This window comes from Mustelus asterias, unplaced genomic scaffold (assembly GCF_964213995.1).
Source record: "Mustelus asterias unplaced genomic scaffold, sMusAst1.hap1.1 HAP1_SCAFFOLD_113, whole genome shotgun sequence".
In the NCBI taxonomy this organism is placed as follows: Eukaryota; Metazoa; Chordata; class Chondrichthyes; order Carcharhiniformes; family Triakidae; genus Mustelus; species Mustelus asterias.
Genome location: NW_027590154.1, coordinates 1,062,185 through 1,077,509, shown reverse-complemented (window position 1 = coordinate 1,077,509; position 15,325 = coordinate 1,062,185).

Here is a 15,325-nt window from a genome sequence, read left to right as displayed (position 1 = left end):
TTGGAGGAAATAATAACAAATGGGATTACTATCTCAATGGAAACAAACTAAAACATGCTACCGTGCAAAGGGACCTGGGGGTCCTTGTGCATGAGACGCAAAAGCCCAGTCTGCAGGTACAACAGGTGACCAAGAAGGGAAATGGGATGTTGGCCTATATTGCGAAGGGCATAGAATATAAAAGCAGGGATGTCTTGATGCACCTGTACAGGGCATTGGTGAGGCCGCAGCTGGAATACTGTGTGCAGTATTGGTCCCCTTATATGAGGAAGGATATATTGGCATTGGAGGGAGTGCAGAGAAAGTTCACCAGGTTGATACCGGAGATGAGGGGTTTGGATTATGAGGAGAGGCTGAGGAGATTGGGTTTGTACTCGTTGGAGTTTAGAAGGATGAGGGGGGAACTTATGGAGACTGAGAAGATAATGCGGGGGCTGGATAGGGTGGAGGCGGAGAGATTCTTTCCACTTAGTAAGGAAGTTAAAACTAGAGGACACAGCCTCAAAATAAAGGGGGGTTGGTTTAAGACAGAGTTGAGGAGGAACTTCTTCTCCCAGAGGGTGGTGAATCTCTGGAATTCTCTGCCCACTGAGGTGGTGGAGGCTACCTCGCTGAATATGTTTAAAGCGCGGATGGATGGATTCCTGATCGGTAAGGGAATTAAGGGTTATGGGGATCAGGCGGGTAAGTGGTACTGATCCACGTCAGATCAGCCATGATCTTATTGAATGGCGGGGCAGGCTCGAGGGGCTAGATGGCCTACTCCTGCTCCTATTTCTTATGTTCTTATGAATTACGCAACTGTAACAATGTCAAGGTTTATTCCAATGTAAGCAGAGACAATGTAGAAAATTACAGCTCAGAAACAGGCCTTTTGGCCCTTCTTGTCTTTGCCGAACCATTTTTTGCCTAGTCCCACTGACCTGCACTTGGACCATATCCCTCCACACCCCTCTCATCCATGAACCCGTCCAAGTTTTTCTTAAATGTTGAAGTGGCATTTACCACTTTATCCGGCAGCTCATTCCACACTCCCACCACTCTCTGCGTGAAGAAGTTCTCCCCTAATATTCCCTTTAAACATTTCTCCTTGCACCCTTAACCCATGTCCTCTGGTTTTCTTCTCCCCGAGCCTCAGCGGAAAAAGCCTGCTTGCATTCACTCTATCTATACCCATCAAAATCTTATGCACCTCTATCAAATCTCCCCTCAATCTTCTATGCTCCAGGGAATAAAGTCCCAACCTATTCAATCGCTCTGTGCAACTCAGCTTCTCAAGACCCGGCAATATCCTTGTGAACCTTCTCTGCACTCTTTCAACCTTATTTACATCCTTCCTGTAACTAGGTGACCAAAACTGTACACAATACTCCAAATTCGGCCTCACCAATGCCTTATATAACCTTACCATAACACTCCAACTTTTATACTCGTTACTCAGATTTATCAAAGCCAATGTACCAATGTACTCTTTATACCTGTGACGTCACTTTTAGGGAATTCTGTACCTGTATTCCCAGATCCCTCTGTTCAATTGCACTCTTCAGAGTCCTACCATTTACCCTATACGTTCTACTTTAGTTTGTCCTTCCAATGTGCAATATCTCACACTTGTCTGCGTTAAATTATCCTATAAGAAGGATGTGGAAGCGCTGGAAAGAGTGCAGAGGAGATTTACCAGGATGCTGCCTGGATTGGAGGGTAGGTCTTATGAGGAAAGGTTGAGGGAGCTTGGGCTGTTCTCTCTGGAGCGGAGGAGGCTGAGGGGAGACTTAATAGAGGTTTATAAAATGATGAAGGGGATAGATAGAGTGGACGTTCAAAGACTATTTCCTCGGGTGGATGGAGCTATTACAAGGGGGCATAACTATAGGGTTCGTGGTGGGAGATACAGGAAGGATATCAGAGGTAGGTTCTTTACGCAGAGAGTGGTTGGGGTGTGGAATGGACTGCCTGCAGTGATAGTGGAGTCAGACACTTTCAGAACATTTAAGCGGTTATTGGATAGGCACATGGAGCACACCAGGATGATAGGGAGTGGGATAGCTTGATCTTGGTTTCAGATAAAGCTCGGCACAACATCGTGGGCCGAAGGGCCTGTTCTGTGCTGTACTGTTCTATGTTCTATGTAAATTCCATTTGCCATTTTTCAGCCCATTTTTCGAGTTGGTCCAAATCCCTCTGCAAGCTTTGAAAACCTTCCTCACTGTCCACTCCACCTCCAATCTTTGTATCATCAGTAAACATGCTGATCCAATTTACCACATTATCATCCAGATCATTGATATAGATGACAACCAACAATGGACCCAACAGCGATCCCTGCGGCACACCACTAGTCACAGGCCTCCACTCAGAGAAGCAATCCTCCACAACCACCCTCTGGCTTCTTCCATTGAACCAGTGTCTAATCCAATTTACTACCTCCCCATGTATACCTAGCGACTGAACCTTCCTAACTAACCTCCCATGAGGGACCTTGTCAAAGGTCTTGCTGAAATCCAGGTAGACAACATCCACCGCCTTCCCTTCATCCACTTTCCTGGTAACCTCCTCGAAAAACTCTAATAGATTGGTCAAACATGACCTACCACGCACAAAGCCATGTTGACTCTCCCTAATAAGTCCCTGTCTATCCAAATATTTGTAGATCCTATCCCTTATGACACCTTCCAATAACTTGCCCACCACCGACGTCAAACTTACTGGCCTATAATTTCCCGGATTTATTTTGGAACCTTTTTTTAAACAACGGAACAACATGAGCCACCCTCCAATCATCCGGCACCTCCCCCGTGAATACTGACATTTTAAATATGTCTGCCAGGGCCCCTGCAAGTTCAACACTAGCTTCCCTCAAGGTCCGTGGGAATACCCTGTCTGGTCCTGGGGATTTATCCACTCTGAATTGCCTCAAGACAGCGATGGATTATAGTACAAGGTGTACTATAATTTAAACTGAGACAGGTTCTAGTGTAATGTAATCTCACACGGACGCTATTAGAATATAATTATCTATTAGGGATATAATCTAGTGTGATATAAACAGAGATGTGACCCAGTGGAATAAAAAGCGAGGCAATGCAGAGTAAAGCAATAATTGAGAGAGGATAATGTGTAAAATGAACAGTGGTATGGTTTGGCGCATTAATAAAGGACACAGCAGCTAGCGCAATAAAACTCCACCTGTTCAATCGGTTCAAATACTGTTGAATCTGATTCTGGGCATTGTATGATATAAACTGAGACAAAGCTGATGCAATAATTTCAAACTAAGGCTTCAGATTGATAAAAGTTTTGACAGGGACATTAGAGCAATAAACGAGTCATGAAATAGAACAATAATTAGAGACAGGATATTATTCGGTATAAACAGGGAGGTGGACTGGTGCAGCAGTGATTGAGGGAAAGTCGAGGTTTCTTTATACGTTGCAGGTTCCAGCAATGTAATATCAAATGGGACTTGGTACGGTATACTGACAACTGGTATTTTGCTGAGTATAGAATCAATTGAGAATTATTGTCATGTAATCAGAATTATGATTTTGTGTCATATAAACTAGGTCTAGTTTCGGATGGATAAAGACTGCATCTATTGCAGCAATGACTGAGACGATCTGTTTCGCGTCGTGCCAAAGAGCACGGTTTCACTGCCATCTCCTGGACGTCCTTTGATATAGCAGATGTTATGAAATGCTGATTTTCGTTGCTGTTTCTTATTCTTTCATGGGGTGTATACACAGCTGGCAAGGCCAGCATAATTTGGCAATCGCGAGTACTCTGAATTCATTGGTTTCCTAGATCATCACAGAAGGCTTCCTCCCACAGTCCAAAGATGTGCAGGTTAGGTTGATTGGCCAGGTTACAAATTGCCCCTTAGAGTCCTGAGATGCGTAGGTTAGAGGGATTAGCAGGTAAATATGTGCGGGTAGGGCCTGGGTGGGATTGTGGTCGGTGCAGACTCGATGGGCCGAATGGCCTCCTTTTGCACTGTAGGGTTTCTATGATTCTAAGGCATGTAAACGCCAAACACGTGTGGCCTTGAGTCAGCTATGGGCCAAACTGGGAAATGATGGATGGTTTCCTTTTCTGCTGGGCATTAGAGGATCTGTTATATTACATGTATTGGCCGCAATTACGGAAACGAGGCTTAAATTCAAAATTGCAATTGCATTTTAAACCCACGTTCTTTTGCAGTTAGATTTGAACATGTACCTTGAGAAAATTGCCTCCCCTCAGAAATCCTCTCCCAGTGATATTACCACGTTGCCACTGTCTTCATTTTCCACACTGATAGACTATTTACAGGAGAGAAGAAGGCCATTTTGAAGCATCATGTATGTGCTGGTCCTCTAAAGGAGCAATTCATCCAATAACACTCTATACCCCACAGTCCAGCATTTTGTCAATTCCAGACAATAATCCAATCCCATTTTGAAACCATCAATTGTCGCTCCCTGAACCATACTCTGAAACAGCAGATTGCAGGTCTGAATCAGTCACTGTCCGAAAATGTGTTTCGTTATGACTCCATGCTTCTTTCACCAATTAACTTCAACCCGCGCCCTCTGTTACAAAATCCATCTGCTATTGAACAATTCCTGACCCCTCAGGATTTTGAAGGCCTCAAAGGGATCACATCAGCAACTTCCTGTCAAGGAAATCAGTCCGAACCTCACCAATATATTTTCGTTACTGAAGTTTCTGATCTCTGGAACTAATCTCGTATTTTCCACCTGCATCCAGCCTACTGGCTTTACATTTCTCCTTACGTTTGGTGCCCAGAATTTGACGCAATTTTTCAGTTGGCTATTTTCCAGTGCTTTTTACAAATTTAGCATAACTTCCTTGCTTCTGTATTCTTTCCCCCAACAGACAAAGACTGTTAACTATTTTATTTTCCACTCTTTCAAACTGTCTTCCACCATGAATGATTTGTGCACATATTCACTCAGGTCCCTCGGCGTCTTACCGCCACTTTCACAGCGTTTTCATCATTTCCCTTTGTCTCTTCACATTCTGCTTAACAAAACTAATCATGTAACTTTACATGCGATCAATTAAATCTCCCAATTGCAGGACAATTCCACAAATTAGTTTTTTTTCGTTCTGAAGTTCTGCTCGGTCTTCTGATGGTTGGCAATGTTTCCATGTTTTGCATTATACACAGATTTTGAAAGTCTGACCTCCATACCAAGCTCTCGGCCATTACTATGCCGGGAAGATCAAGAGTCATGTAACCTATTCCTGGCACCTTCACTACAAACTTTGTTCCAGTCCGAAAAACAGCTATGAGTTGTTTCCTGGCACTCAGCCAATTTCCTATCCGTGTTGCTCCTATCCATTTTATTCTCTGATCTCCACATTTACTCACAAGCTGTGATGCAGCACCATATCACCTTTGGACGCCCATTAAGAGAAATACCCTCACAAACCATCTATGTTGTTCAGCATTAAACTCAAGCAAGTTGAACGAAAACGATTTGACCTGAACAAATGCATTCTGGCTGAATTTGTCAAAAAGCATTAAAGTGGGATGATTTCTGCAGTGATGAAGGCAGTGAAGATATGGATGCTATATCTGCTGACGACACACGGGATAGAGCGGAAAATTGGGCATTGGCGAGGTCATTGGATATATCTCGAATATTGTGTACACTACTTGTCTCCTTATCTTAAGAAACATGTTAATGCATCAGAAAAAGTTCAGAGGAGTTTACGAAACCATCACCAGCTCTGAGCGAGTGATCTGCTGAGGAAAGGATGTTGACGTCAGGTTTGTATCCACGGGAGTTCAGAAGAGTAAGAGGCAAATTGAGTGAAAGCTTTAAAACGCTAAGGGGTGCCAACAGTGTGGATGTTGAGCGGATGATTCTTCCTGTCCAGTGTTGTAGCTGTACTGGATATGTCTCTGGGTGTATATATTTGGTCTCTTGGTTCTGCGTCTGTTTCCAATGCTGTTGTACTGTCCACGGAGGGCGCTCTCTGATCGCTTACCGAAAATCATGGCATCCTTTTGCAGAAAGTGAATATTTGCCGATATGCAAATGGGCGGAGAAAATAAATCCCATCCCATCACATTGTATCTTCCCGGTTCTTTTGATTCAACCTTTAACTTCAATACATTCATTTAACACAAATGTCCTCATTCTGAATTGAATATCTCTGAAATAGACAACATTGAATTGCAAGCATGGCTAATCAACAAAAGAGCGCGAGTCACTGGGAAATACACATATTATTGTTGGCAATGTTTCCATGTTTTGCATTATTTTTTTGAAATTGACCAAAGTCAGCTTTCAAACAAAAGCAAATATCTTTCAAGGAAAGAGATTTAAGAATGATCTGTTAGTTATACGTGATCCTTCTTTATTCGGTGTGTGAAACATTCTGGCGCTTAAATCTCTTTCATCGACCGGAGGCCCAGCAGTTCCGCACTGATGCCCGATTTCCTCATCTGTCTGAGTGTTTTTCCCTCTTTCTTTATTCGGAAGAACAATTTTTAAAATAACCTTCGAAGCAATGTGTGCCATTTCCTCTCGTTCAGTTACACTTTCACTTGTGTCTGTCTTTATGAGCCCGCACTACTGGTAGACATGTTTCAGATGGTGATTAAATCTGTTAGTCTGCACCGGTAAACGCATTAAATTTTGTTGCGGACTGAACGAGTTGAGAATATATGTACAAACAAGACAAACATTTATTTCCTGCCATTGCATCCTAAATAACAGCATTTCTGATTTTCCTAAAGGCAATTGAATTAATGTAAGGTCCGATTTTCCGAAAAGCATTTGAGTTGATGTAACATCGAGATTCACATAATGTTGAGCAATGATGGTGGCACAGTGGGACGGCACAGTGGCACATTGGTTAGCACTGCGGCCTCACAGACACCTGGGTTCGATTCACGGCTTGGGTCACTGTCTGTGTTGAGTTTGTACGTTCTCCCCGTGTTCCCCGGGTCCTGGTTTCCTCCCACAGTCCAAAAATGTGCAGGTGAGGTGGATAGGCCATGCTAAATTGCCCCTTAGTGCCAGGGGAGCGAGGTAGGTAAATACATGGGGTCATGGGGATAGGGCCTGGGTGGGATTGTTTTCGGTGCAGTCTCGATGGGCCGAATGGCCTCCCTCTTCACTGCATGATTCTAGGAAGTTAAACCATGCAGGCTTCGCACTCCCTGAACAAGAATGGTCCAAAAGTGCTTCTGCCGGGTTTTGATCCGGGAATCATTCACGTGTGAGGCGAACGTGATAACCATGACATTACATGAACAGCTGACCGCATATTTTAGTTAATTGGTCTGTCTGCAATGTCCAACTGCGCTGCGCTGCTGCAGGTTCCAATGGTTAAACTGAGAGCCCATGTCACTGAATTCAAGAAGAAAACCGGTATTTTCAACCTGATTTCTCAACTTATCTTGAACATCAAAATTTAAAAGCTTTCGTTTGGCAAATATCTAAGTGAGCACTGATTCTGCCCATTCATTAATGCATCATTTTCATCTTCCTTCGAATAATCTCAACAAATTGTAATCAGTAATAAAAGTAAATTACTGCGGATGCTGGAATCGGAAACCAAAAGAGAAAATGCTGGAAAATCTCGCAATGTCTGACAGCTCCTGTTAGGAGAGAAAAGGGCTGAGCTTTCGAGTCCAGATGACATTTTGTGAAAGCTCATTGAGCAATTGTACTCAGTATTTGTTTTATTATTCAATATTTAGGATCAATGCATTATTTAACACATATGTCTTCATTATGAATTCAATATCTCTGGAATTGAATATCACTGAATTGCAAACAGAACTGACTAACAGAACGAATCGAATCACCGGGTAATACAGATCGCAGTTTTGAGATTGATCATAACCAGCTTTTAAACAAAGTCAACTATGTTTAAATGGAAGTGAGTCAAGAACTACCTGTTCGTGACACTTGAGCCTTTTTTATTATGGGCGTGAAATATTCAGGCGCATAAATTCCGGCCATTTATAGGAAAGTCCAGTAGATCTGCACTGAGTCCCGATTCCTTCATCAGTCTGAGTGGTTTTTTTTCTATTTCTTTGTTGTGAAGAACGATTTAAAAAAAGAATCGTCTGGGAAATGAACGCCATTTCTGATAGATCACTTACAATATCACTTGTGTCAGTCTTCTGGAGCAGACACTACTATTAGATATGTTTCAGACGGTGATTAACCATGTTAGTCTGCACCCATATACCCATTCAATTCTGTTGTAGACTGAACGAGATGCGAATATGTGCTCGGTGTCAAAATCGAAACGTTACTTTCCTGTCAGTGCATCAAAAAAAATCAGCATTTCTTATTTTACAGAAAACATTGGAGGCCGATGTCAGAGCAACAATAATATGTCTGTAATATTGAGGTTCAGATAATGTTGAGGAACGAACTGAAATCATGCAATTTTCCTTCACTCGACATGAGAAAGCTTAATGAATGTTGCTGTTCCGTTTCGAACCAGGATCTTTCCGCATGTCAGACGAACATAATAACCACTACACTGGAGAACAGCTGGACGCAAGCTGCAGCAAATCGGCCTGTCCGCAATGTTCAACTGCTGCAGGTTCCAATGGTTAGACTGAGAGCCCATGCTTCTTAATTCAGGAAGATAACCGTTGCTTTCAATCTGATTGCTCAACTTATCTTGAACATCAAAATTTAAAAGTGTTCTTCTGGCAAATATTTAAGGGAACAATGATTTCCAGCCTTTCATTAATGCATCATTCTATAGCTATACGATAAATGGCAGAACCATAAAGGGCCTTTCATTAATGCATCATTAATGCATCATTCATAGCTATACGATAAATGGCAGAACCATAAAGGGTGTAGATACGCAGAGGGACCTGGGTGTGCAAGTCCACAGATACTTGAAGGTGACGTCACAGGTGGAGAAGGTGGTGAAGAAGGCATATGGCATGCTTGCCTTTATAGGACGGGGCATAGAGTATAAAAGTTGGGGTCTGATGTTGCAGATGTATAGAACGTTGGTTCGGCCGCATTTGGAATACTGCGTCCAGTTCTGGTCGCCACACTACCAGAAGGACGTGGAGGCTTTGGAGAGAGTACAGAGGAGGTTTGCCAGGATGTTGCCTGGTATGGAGGGGCTTAGTTATGAGGAGAGATTGGGTAAACTGGGGCTGTTCTCCCTGGAAAGACAGAGGATGAAGGGACACTTAATAGAGGTGTATACAATTATGAAAGGCATAGATAGGGTGAACGGTGGGAAACTTGTCCCCAGGTCGGTGGTGACGTTCACGAGGGGTCATGGGTTCAAGGTGAAGGGGGGGGGGAGGTTTAACACAGATATCAGAAGGACATATTTTACACAGAGGGTGATGGGGGCCTGTAATGCGTTGCCCGGCATGGTGGTGGAGGCGGACACACTGGGAACGTTTAAGACTTATCTAGATAGCCACATGAACGGAGTGGGAATGGAGGGATACAAAAGAGTGGTCTAGTTTCGACCAGGGAGCGGCACGGGCTTGGAGGGCCGAAGGGCCTGTTCCTGTGCTGTATTGTTATTTGTTCTTTGTTCTTTATTCTCATCTTCCTTCGAATAATCTCAACCAATTGTACTCAGCAATAAAAGCAAATTACTGCGGATACTGGAATCGGAAACCAAACGAAAAAATGCTGGAAAATCTCACAACGTCTGACAGCACCTGTAAGAAGAGAAAGGAGCTGACGTTTCGAGTCCAGATGACACTTTAACAACGTTCATTGTACAATTGTACTCAGTATTTGTTTCAATATTTAGTCTCAATGCATTATTCAACACATATGTCTTCATTATCTCTGAAATTGAATATCATAGAATTGCAAACATAAATGACCAACAGGAATCGAGTCACCGGGGAAGACAGATCACAATTATGAGATTGACCATAGCGAACTACATTTAAACAAGGTGAACTACATTTAAATAGACGAGATTGAAGAATTATCTGTTATTGACACTTGAGTTTTTTTTCTTTTTGGGTGTGAAACATTCAGGCGCATAAATTCCGGCCATTTAAATGAAAGTTCAGTAGATCCGCACTGAGTCTCGATTTCCTCATTTGTCTGAATGTTTTTTTTTTCCTATTTCTTTGTTTTGAAGAACGATTAAAAAAAGATTCTTCTGGGAAATGTGCGCCATTTCCTATAGTTCACTTACCGTATCACTTGTGTCAGTCCCCTGGAGCACATACTACTATTCGAAAAGTTCCAGATGGCGATTAGCTACGTTAATCTGCACCTATAAACTCTTTAAATTCTGTTGTAGACTGAACGTGATGCGAATATGCGCACAGTGTCAAAATCCAAAGGTTTCTTTCCTGTCAGTTCGTCAAAAAGCTATCAACATTCTTATTTTACAGAAATCATTTGAGACCGAGGTCAGAGCAAAGATCATACGGCTGCAACATCAAGATGCGGATATTGTTCAGCAACGAAGATCTAATACAGATAGGAAATATACAGTAAATGGCAGAACCCTTAAGAGTATTGATAGGCAAAGGGATCTGGGTGTACAGGTATACAGGTCACTGAAAGTGGCAATGCAGGTGGAGAAGGTAGTCAAGAAGGCATACGGCATGCTTGCCTTTATCGGCCGGGGCATTGAGTTTAAAAATTGGCAAGTCATGTTGCAACTTTATAGAACCTTAGTTAGGCCGCACTTGGAATATAATATTTAAATTTGGTCGCCACACTACCAGAAGGATGTGGAGGCTTTGGAGAGGGTAAAGAAAAGATTTACCAGGATGTTGCCTGGTATGGAGAGTATTTGCTACGAGGAGAGATTGGACAAACTTGGCTTGTTCTCACTGGAGCGACGGAGGTTGAGGGGAGACCTGATCGAAGTCTACAAGATTGTGAAAGGCATGGACAGAGTGGATAGTCACAAGCTTTTTCCCAGGGCGGAAGAATCAATTACTAGGGGATATCTGTTTAAGGTGCGTGGGGCAAGGTTTGAAGGAGATGCACGAGGCAGATTTTTTACGTAGAGACTAGTGGGTGCCTGGAGAGGTAGTGGAAGCTGATGCGGGAGTGACTTTTAAGGAGCGTCCTGACAAGTACATGAATAGAATGGGAAATGAGGGATACGACCCCCGGCAGGGTAGGGTGCTTTATTAAGTCGGGCAGCATGGTCGGTGCAGGCGTGGAGGGCTGGTTCATATGCTGTCATTTTCTTTGTCCTTTATACTGAAATCATACAGATTTCCTCACCCTAAATTAGAAAGATTAATGAACGTTTCTGCCCGGTTTTGAACTGGGAACCTTTCGCGTGTGAGGTGAATGTGATAACCAATACACTACAGAAACAGGTGACAGCAATGACAGCAAATCCGCCTCTCTGCAATGTTCAACTGCGCTGTGTTGCTGCAGTTTCAAATGGTTCGACTGAGAGGCCATGTCCCTTGTTTCAGGAAGATAACCGTTACTGTCAATATGATTGCTCAACTTATCTTGAACTTCAAAATTTTAAAGCGATCGCCTGTCAAATATCAAAGCAACAATGAATTCCACTCATTCATTAATGCATTATTTTCATCTTCCTTCGAATAATCTCAACCAATTGTGCTCATTAATGAAAGCAAATTACTGCAGATGATGGAATCTGAAACCAAAGGAGAAAATGCTGGAAAATCTCACAAGGTCTGGCAGCATCTGTAAGGAGAGAAAAGAGCTGACGTTTGGAATCCAGATGACATTTTGCCAAAGCTCACTTTACAATTGTACTCAGTATTTGTTTCAATATTTAACCTCAATACATTGTGTCACACATATGACATCATTCTGAAGTGAATATCTCTGAAATTGAATCACGAGTATCACTTGTGTCTGTCTTGTTGAGCACACACTCCTATTAGACATGTTTCAGATGGTGATTCGCTATTTTAGTTTGCACCTAAAAACCCATTAAATTCTGTTGTCCACTGAACAAGGTGATACTATGTGCACGTTGTCAAAATAGAGACGTTTCTTTCCTGTCAGTGCGTCAAAAAGAAATCAGCATTTCTTATTCACAGAAACCATTTGAGTTTGAGGTCAGAGCAAAGATAATATTGTTGTAATATCGAGATTCGGATAATGTTCAGCAACGAACTGAAATCATACAGGATTTCCCTCATCTTCCATGAGAAAGCTTAACGAATGCTGCTTCCCTGTTTCGGACCGGGGACTTTTTGTGTTTTAGGCGAACGGGATAACCACTCCACTGCAGAAACAAGTGATAGGATTGGGGCCTCAATGGCCCTGACTACAATGTTTAACTCCACTTTGTTGCTGCAGGTTTGAATGGTATGATTGAGGGCCCATGTCACTTAATACAAGAGCACATCCCTGACTTTCAACCTGATATCTCAACTTATCTTGTTCTTCAAAATTAAAAAGAGTTCATCCGGCAAATGTCTAAGAAAGCACTGATTTGTGCTCAATCATCAATGCTTCATTCTTATCTTCCTGCGAATAATTTCAACCAATTATACTCAGTATTTGTTTCATGGAATCATAGAATCAGTGCAGAAAAGGTATTCGATCGAACGAATCAGGAGCGACGCCAGAATATCATAACCAGGCCATTTCCCTCGTTTCCCCCGCAACGCTACTCCTTTCCCATGGCTATTCAATCTAACCAAGGGGCAATTTAGCATGCCCAATCCACCTTGGATCTTCATTCAATTTTTAATATCAATACAGTTATTTAATATATATGTCCAAATTCTGAATTTAATATCTCTTGAATATACAATCGGTCTGACTGCATTGTTCAACTCCGCTCTATTGCTGCAGATTCGAATGGTTGGAATGGGAGTCCATGTACCTTAGTGCAAGAAGATAACCGTTACTTTCAACGTGATGTCTCAACTTGTCTCGAATTTCAAAATTTAAAAGCGTTCATCGGACAAATATGTAAGGGAGCAATGATTTCTGCTCAATCATTGATGCATCATTCTCATGTACGATCGATTAACTTCAAACAGTTATATCCAGTATTTGTTCGGTAATCAACATTTAGTATCAATCCATTTATTTAACACAGATGTCTTCATTGCGGATTGAATATGTCTGAAATATACAGCATTGAATTGCAAACATTATTGACCAACAAAATAAATCGAGTCACGGGTAATACACATCCCATGGTGCTTTTTTGAGTTTGACCATGATCAGCTTTTAAAACCAAATCAAATATATTTAAAGGGAAGAGATTCAAGAATGATCTGTTAGTTATACTTGATCCCTCTATATTCTGTGTGACAAACATTCTGGCGCCTAAATCTCGTTCATCTATAGGAGATCCAGAAGGTCCGCTTTGATTCTCGATTTCCTCTTCTGTCTGAGAGGTTTTCCCTATTTCGTTATTCTGAAGAACAATTTTAAAAAGATGCTTCGGGAAAATGTGCTCCATTTCCTCTCGTTCAGTTACAGTATCACTTGTATCTGTATTTTTGAGCACACAATACTATTAGACATGTTTCAGTTGGTGATGAATTATGTTAGTCTGCATTTATAAACCTATTAAATTCTGGTGTGGACTGAAAATATTGCTAATATGTGCACGGCTTTAAAATAGGAACATCTATTTCCTCTCATCGCGTCATGAAAATACAAGATTTCTGATTTTGCTGAAAGCTTTTGAGGCAGAGGTCAGCGCAAATATAACATGGCTGTAACATCGAGTTTTGGATAATGTTCAGCTACAATCTGAAATTATACAGACTTCCCTCAACCTTAATGAACAAATTTCATTAATGCTTCTGCTCGATTTCGAACGTGGGCCCTTGCGTGCGTGAGGCAAATGCAATCAGCACTACACCACGGAAACTGTTGGCTGCTCCGTAGCCCAATGGGGCTGAGTTGATATGTTGCAATATTCGTTGGGAATGCTGTAGACACATTAATCTAAGAATGATTGAAAATGGTGAACAATGTCACAGAACGATGAGAGGCTCATCAATCCATCAGATCTTTGCGAATTATTTTATGAGGAGCTAAATAATTAAGATGTCGTTGCGGGATTGATGGGTCGAAGGGCCTGTTTCTGTCCTGAACTGTTCTTTGTTCCAATTTCAATTTCCTCCTCTAATTCCATGAAGTTGATGTTTCTCCCTTTTAAGTCATTGAAAAATCCCAATTTGAAGAAGGAGTTTCTGCGGAATCCATGCTTTAACAGAATTTGCTTTAACAACCTTTCCCTTACCCAATGGCAGGAAGTATTGGATTTACCCTCCCGATATAGTTTTCAATGTAAACATATATTTATTTATGCAATTGATTTCATATCGATTTTACAAAACGAATTTAAATCTGATGTAGCATCTCCACATTATTTCTGAATTATATCCAATATAACTACATTTACTCCACAACCTTCCACAGAGTGTGGAATATAACCGACGAGAATGAATCACCTACACCTGAAGCAGTCTTCTTGTTTTGTCCTCCTGTGTCCTGAACATCCAATCCGAGAACCTCGAGATTCGATGGAGAATCTCTCTTATTCACACGGACTTCACATAGGGCAACACAGTGGCACGGTGGTTAGCACTGCTGTTTCACAACGCTCGGGATCCGGGTTCAATTGAAATTCCTCCTTAGTGTACACGAACAGGCGGCGGAATGTGGCGACGAGAGCATTTTCACAGTAACTTGAAGTATTAATTGCAGTATTAATGTAAGCCTGGTTGTGACACTAGTAAATATGTTTTGCACACGGACACATCCAGAATATGTTTGGCGGTAAAAATAAACACATCCATTATTGCTTATTCTGCAAAAGGGTCCACGTCGATTTGTCAATCAATGATCAGCATTGATGAGAAATAGATTTCTGGCTGCTCCTGTTGTTAAAACGTCGTGTTCCATCGCAATGAGTATCTAACACGATATTGCCGCACTTACACCACACCAGGGAATTCCAGTTCAGGAAGTTTACTCTGGAGCAAGCGCGCTTTTTAGGTTGTCAATGAGTTCATGTCCCTTTTGTGTGTCAATGGCTGTGCCAATCTGCTTTGTTATCTTTCTTAGTGATTGTCCGTGTGTCTCGTGGAACAAGCTGCCAGAGGTATTAGTAGAGGCCGTTACAAGTTTATCTTTTAAAAAGCATTTAGATAGTATATGGGTACGATGGGTATAGAGGGATATGGGCCAAATGCGGGCAATTGAGATTACCTGAGGGGTTTAAACAAAAACGGGCGGTATGGACAAGTTGGGCCGAAGGGCCTGTTTCCATGCTGTAAACCTCCAGAGATTTTAGAGAGAGTGCAGAGGAGGTTTACCAGGATGTTGCCTGGTATGGAAGGGCTTAGTTATGAGGAGAG